Source organism: Pelmatolapia mariae, linkage group LG20 (assembly GCF_036321145.2).
Source record: "Pelmatolapia mariae isolate MD_Pm_ZW linkage group LG20, Pm_UMD_F_2, whole genome shotgun sequence".
Lineage (NCBI taxonomy): Eukaryota > Metazoa > Chordata > Actinopteri > Cichliformes > Cichlidae > Pelmatolapia > Pelmatolapia mariae.
Window position 1 is genome coordinate 30,142,405 of NC_086244.1, and position 6,314 is coordinate 30,148,718.

Sequence of the window (6,314 nt, forward strand, 5' to 3'; positions counted from 1 at the left end):
GTTCTTTTCATTTGATAATAGAGTCCACATTATTATCAACAGCAGAACTTCACTGTAGGAACGCCCCAGAAGATGGATAACCCCAGCATTTCAGGAACACTGTGATGGAGACCTTTGGTTTGTGTAATGTTGTTAGTACTCAAATAATCCTCAGATGCTCTGGACTTTTACATAAAGATATTCAGTCCTGTAGAAAGTTATATATTTAAAAATATATTGTCCTCTCTGGTTACTCTGGTATGATTGACTGAATTACTTTATGGTAAATAACACACTATTGGCAAAAAACTGTGAAAGAATTCCAGATCAACAGTTTTTAGTTTAACATACAAATGACGACCTTTGACCATCATCAGGTTTTATTTAATTGTGTCAGAGAAAACATGTGCTCTTCATGCAGCTGATTACATTCAGTGTTTAAAACAGAAGCTCTGCAGGTCTGAGATCAGCAGCTGTCTGAAACACCAAGCTGAGGTAGTGCTAATGCTGATATACAGTGACACAGTTACATGGGTGATTAATCCCTTTGACTTTGTCTTTAACTTTACCAATAAAACAGCTGCAGCTTTCACTGACAGCACATGTGGTACTTTAACCTTTATACTGTTTTCATCAGTTAACATGTGAACATGTTGGATGATCTGTCTGCTGTCACTGGGTGGTGCTGAGGTCTGAATCTGAGGACAGTTCCTGTAATCACAAAGAGAACAGAATCATCACAAACTGAAAAGTTTATCTCTCAAATGTGAAATAAAGCTGATCCTTCCCTGTCCTCACACACTTTCAAGTTCTACTCTTACATTTTTTCAGTTCTACAGTTCTGCTGACAGCTGATATGAGCTGTTTATTTTAAAAAGGACAAAGCCTTATATACTATACATACTATATAAATAACATATATGAAAAGATTTTCCAATATAATGTTTACCTTCGAGTTTTCGGTGTTTTGTAAATGGAAATCTCCAGAGATGGGAAGATGGAGCAGGTTTCTAGTCCTGGTTCAGTCTGCTCCTGCATCGTGGTCAACAACATATAGAGGTATTATCCACACAGTGTTTAAGTTGCTGCCTGAGTACTGAAAAACAAATTAATTCTTCAAATTATTTCTCTTAAAGAATGTAAGCTGTACAGAGTACTGCAAATGTAACTTTGTGAACATACCTCATTAACATTAATTCAGACTGTTTTTTTAACCTGAATTAGAAACAAACTCAGTAAAAAAAAAAAGAAATTATACACACACACACACACACACACACACACACACACACACACACACACAGTCAGTGCTAAAAAAAAAATTCACCAGTAGGACTATTTAACAAAGTGTAACTTAATCTGCTGCAGGGCTGTAGTTGGTTTCAGTACATAAATATTGGGCTTTGCTATTTTAACCCACAGATGCTGATTAGTAAGGAGTTATTGAAGTGCAAGCTTGGTTTTTTTTTGTTTTTTTTGTTTTTTAAACATCCTTACAGATGTGGTAAGAGACTGAAAACATGCTGCTGTTTGCACGTATTTAATAATAATCTCTGCACAGGAGCTTTAGAGTCCAGCCTGTTACTCTTACATTATGATACTCGTAATAAAAGTACAGCAACCGTAGTTAGTGACTGAGCAGCCCGGTGCTTTTCTCTTGATTTCTTTAGTCAGGGTAAATCCATTCACCTGCAGTGATTAGCTAAACGAAATTTACAAAACAAGTTTCCCGACAGCCGAGTGCTCATCTTAGCTAGCTAGGTCTCAGGACCTAGCTAAGGACGGTAGTTACGGATTAGCTTACAAACACATTTAACTTACCGAAAAAGTGCGGTGGGGCCTCGGATCCGTCTATCGGGTAGTCCAGTTTACTGAAGACCACCTCAGGCTGTCAGGTTAAAACAGTCGGTTGTGGTTTTGCAACGTAAACGCTGGAGCTCCCCGCTCTCTCTGCCATTCCCCAACAGAGATGCGCAAGTTTAACTGTGACTGCAGCTGCCAGTCAAAGCTGTTATGATGACGTTGCACCCCAATATAAAAGCATTATGGTAGTAATCAGAATCAAACTTATGGGAAAGGAGACCCCTTGAACATAAATCAGGGTGATGAGAACACTTGATAATGAAAGAAGGAATCTTTGGAAAAAATTATCTGGGAATTTAGCTGAGAATTTTTTTTAATTTTTATTTTAGGGTACGTCCACACGTACACGGGTATTATTGAAAACGGAGATATTTCTTTGCGTTTGCACCTTTCGTCAACACGTAAACGGCGTTTTCGGTCACTGAAAACGGAGATTTTTAAAAACGCCTGCCAGGGTGGATATTTTCGAAAACTCCATTTTTGCGTTTACATGTGGAGGAGGAAAACGAAGAAAAACTCAGCGTCAAAGGTGTGCACCTTTTTTGACGTCACACTGTGCGCCACGTTTTGTTTCGGTAAAATGAATTTCTACAACGAGGGACTTAGACAAAATACTGTTACTGTTAATTGTACTCCCTGCAGTGTTTAAATGCTTACATATACACACACAGTTACTGTCCCTCCACACATAAGACTCGGTCCTGCTTCTATGCGCCATCTTTGTTTACTATTTCCCGCCGAGGCTTCTAGACTTCTGATTGGCCAACATTTCTACAGGTTAGGAATATATCGCCACCTGTTGCTTTGGCATGTTCCTAGCAGCGTTTTCCTTTATTTTTGCGTTTACGTGTGGACGGGATTATTTTTTAAAACGAAAACGGAAAATCTCCGTTTTCAAAAATACCCGTGTACGTGTGGACGTAGCCTTAGTCTGACCCCAATCCCCATCCGCTAACATGGATCAAGCGGGGCTTATGACCTATACTGCAGCCAGACACCAGAGGGCGATAGAGACGCTTTGGTTTAATTTTTGGGGAGCTGTCGCGTAGTCCATGTTTTCTACAGTCATTGGTAAGCACAAGCAATTTCTTTTGTTATATTGCCCATGCTGTTGAAATATCTAACAGACAAAAATATTTTTCAGCGGTGAATGATATTAGGAAAACCCAGAGTTATTATTTTGTAACTGCATTATAAGTAGCAGATAATAAGGGATGTCATTGGGCTGCAGTTAAAAAAGGTTAATGTTTACAACCATACCCAAGCTGGCCCCCCTGCCTTTGGCCACACAGCTGTGTAAATAAATTTGGCACGGTGGCTTTTGGTCTGACTGTAGACTGAGTTAAAATCACAGTTGCACAGGCACTGGGTGACTGATCTCCATTTCCTGGACAGTAAAAGCAGGGTTTCCTTTCTTGGAGTTAGTCAACTCAGATTTTAGGGTAAGTTAAAGAGGTTGTTATCTATATTATGATAAAAGCCTACATGGATAATGCTGCAGTTTCCCAGACATGGATTAAGCCTAGTCCTAGGCTTAAAGTTGTTTAAATGGAGGTCTTCACTGAATTATTCCTTTAATCTGGGACTAGAAATAATCAATGTCTGACAAACCCTTTGAAAACATCTTTAAACATGATAAGAAACTTGCTGAACTGCATTTTTGGAATAATTTGAAACATGAATTGTTTATGTCCATAATTACTTGCTAGCAGACTTCTGCTAAAATTGCTAGGATCATAGTTGCCTCGGTCTCTCATAGTGTTCGATGCCTGTACTTTAACACAGACAGATGTGTGTTAAACCACTGTGAGATATTGGTCATCTGTGTGCGTATGCATGTGTGTCTCAAACTGGGGGACCTGATCATAAATGCGTTTCTCCATTGAGCTACAAGTGATCAAAGAAAACATCATCTGAGTGCTTCAAAGTGTTGGTTCTTGAATATAAATGAGACAGACCCCAGTCAAATTTAACAGGGGTGCTGGCTAAAAATGAAATCCTACCCACAGAAAGGCAGCAGCTCTCTCCTGTCTGTAGAGACAAGGTCCAAGTTTCTGACCATCAGTCATTTACGGACGAAAAGTAATCTCTGCCTAAATGTAATTGTTCATTAACATGCAGTGCAGTGGGCGTGAGTTTAATTGGAAATTGGCAGTTAGGCTGAATCTTTTATTTGCTGTGGGCAAATGATAAGCCCAGGGGCAAATAATATATGAAGAGAGGGGAAAGATTTTTTATTTCATGACTCTTTGGTATTATGAGGAAACAGTAGCAGTGGCTTACATCAGTCTGTGACGCTGACATATCGCTGTAATTTCCGCAGCCCCTTGTGTCATGGCTGTAGCCAGCGGTGTAATGCAGATGCACACGATTCAGCAGCAATAGGTGCAGTAAACTGTGTGTGTTTTTTCTAAAGCTGCTTTGTTCTCCACCTGGTGAACCTCACATTTTCACTCTTTAGAAGCTTTTAGCGGTTCTGAGTCAAATGAACACAAATGGTTTGGGGTTTTTACTGGAGTTTTTTTTTTTTCTCTGACACATTCAAAAGCTCCAGGAAATGGATTTTACTCAAATTGAACACATATGGGTGAGAGTGCTGCTTTGTAATTGCACTGAGAAAATCCATGAGCTGTCAGATACTGTAGTTCTTAGGATTTATAGCACGTGTGTAAAGGAATTTAGCTCACTTGATGTTCTTTAAGTAATTAAGAATTCAAACAAGTCCAATTACACTCTTTGGAAATAAGGGATTAGGTTTCAGGTGCCTTAAGTAGCAGTGCCTGGCAGGTGATTTTTTTTTTAGCTTGGAGCCGTGCCAGTGTACGTATAGTGACAAACCATAGCCCTGAGGTGCGAGAACTCCCAGTGCTCACAAGCTCAGCAGTAACTTCAAACTGTGATGCTGCATTTATATGCTCAACACAGCTGAAGATCTTAGCCCAGGGCAATGTCGAATTCTCACAGGAAGCTCTGGTGAGAAGTGAGGAAACATGATCAGAGATGATTGAAAACATAAACAGCCACGCAGAAGTCTAAGAAGGAGAAACTTTTGATCTTCTTGTTAATTTCATCACCCTTATTCTCGGTGTGATGCACAATATTAAATTCCAACCACTGAGAGATGGATTGCAATTTTTTCCCCCACTTCTGGGTGGGTTGGAGACCTGACCTGCGTCTTATTTGTCAAAAACCTAAATGACTTGGTAGACTTTGAATGATGCAGTGTGTCATCTGGAAGTACGGATTAGGTTTGGATGTGCACAAACATGAAATGCTGACAGGACCCGTCAGGATCACAGCGGTTTTGTGAAGAGAGATGAGAGAAAAAATACATCACAGTACCTCCGGCCATGCTTGTTCTGGCTATTGTGATGTTTATTTGAGTCAAATTCAGCGTCTTCTTTGGTGCAGCCAGAGTCACTTATGTCGGACTTGTCCTTGGCTGGAATCTTGATCTCGGGAAGAAAAGTTCATGTAGCCCTGCAGATCCTAATGCCACTCATTTGCCGCCTCTCGCAACTGTTAGTTCAAAGCTAAGAGGGATGTGACACTGGCTTTACGAGTTGAAGCTAAGTCCCTCCAAGCAAGCAGCACTTTGTGGGTGTAATAAAAACCAACAGGGTACAAGGATAAAGTACTACTGTAAAAGTCACTTCTTTCCTCTCTCTGCGTGCTCTTGATGCCGGAGCAGAACAGGCACGGTAACGAGGACATTAATAAAGGATGCAGATCCATTTTTAATGATCCACTGGCCCCTTTAGTTTGAAACCGATTTTATTTTTTGCTCGCGGTCGAGCTTTATCTTCAGGATCCCTGTTTTTTGCTTTGCGAGGGACTCGTGAAAGCCGTTTTGCTTGCACAAGCAAAGTGCTGCATAAAACCTGCATACACCTGACTGTTTGTGTGTGAGTGAGACACAGAGAGAGATGCAGTCTTCTCTGTCTATATTTGGAAGATAATCCTCAAGTATGAATGTAAGGGGGGAGAAAGGGAGGGGAAGAAAGAATGGTAGCTGAACCAAATTCAGTTTGGAGTCAAATATATGAGAAGAGTGTGGGGAGGTGCGCACGAAATCAAAACACTGGGTATGCTGCCATTGCTTTATAGCGCACATATAAGTGCAGATTATGAACATGTGCCATATCATTCTTCTCTGTTATGTATTTTACATTCAGTGCATCTCAACTTAACACTTCTCAACAGTTAGATTAAAGAGAAGCAGTTATGTAGACAGAGGGAATCAAAGCCATGGAAAGTCTCAAGTAGCAGCAGCTACAGAATAATGTAAAAAACAGTTACATGCACACGCATGCACACATAGTCATCTCTGTTCTTGCTTTCGTCAGGGGAGATAGTCTGCCTTCTCTCTGCAGCAGGCTTCTCCTTCTCATTGCTCTCTCTGACTCTCTCTCTCTCTCTCTTGCTTTGTTCATGCTGTGTTTGCTATGCTCTCTGTCTGAAGCAGCGCCACA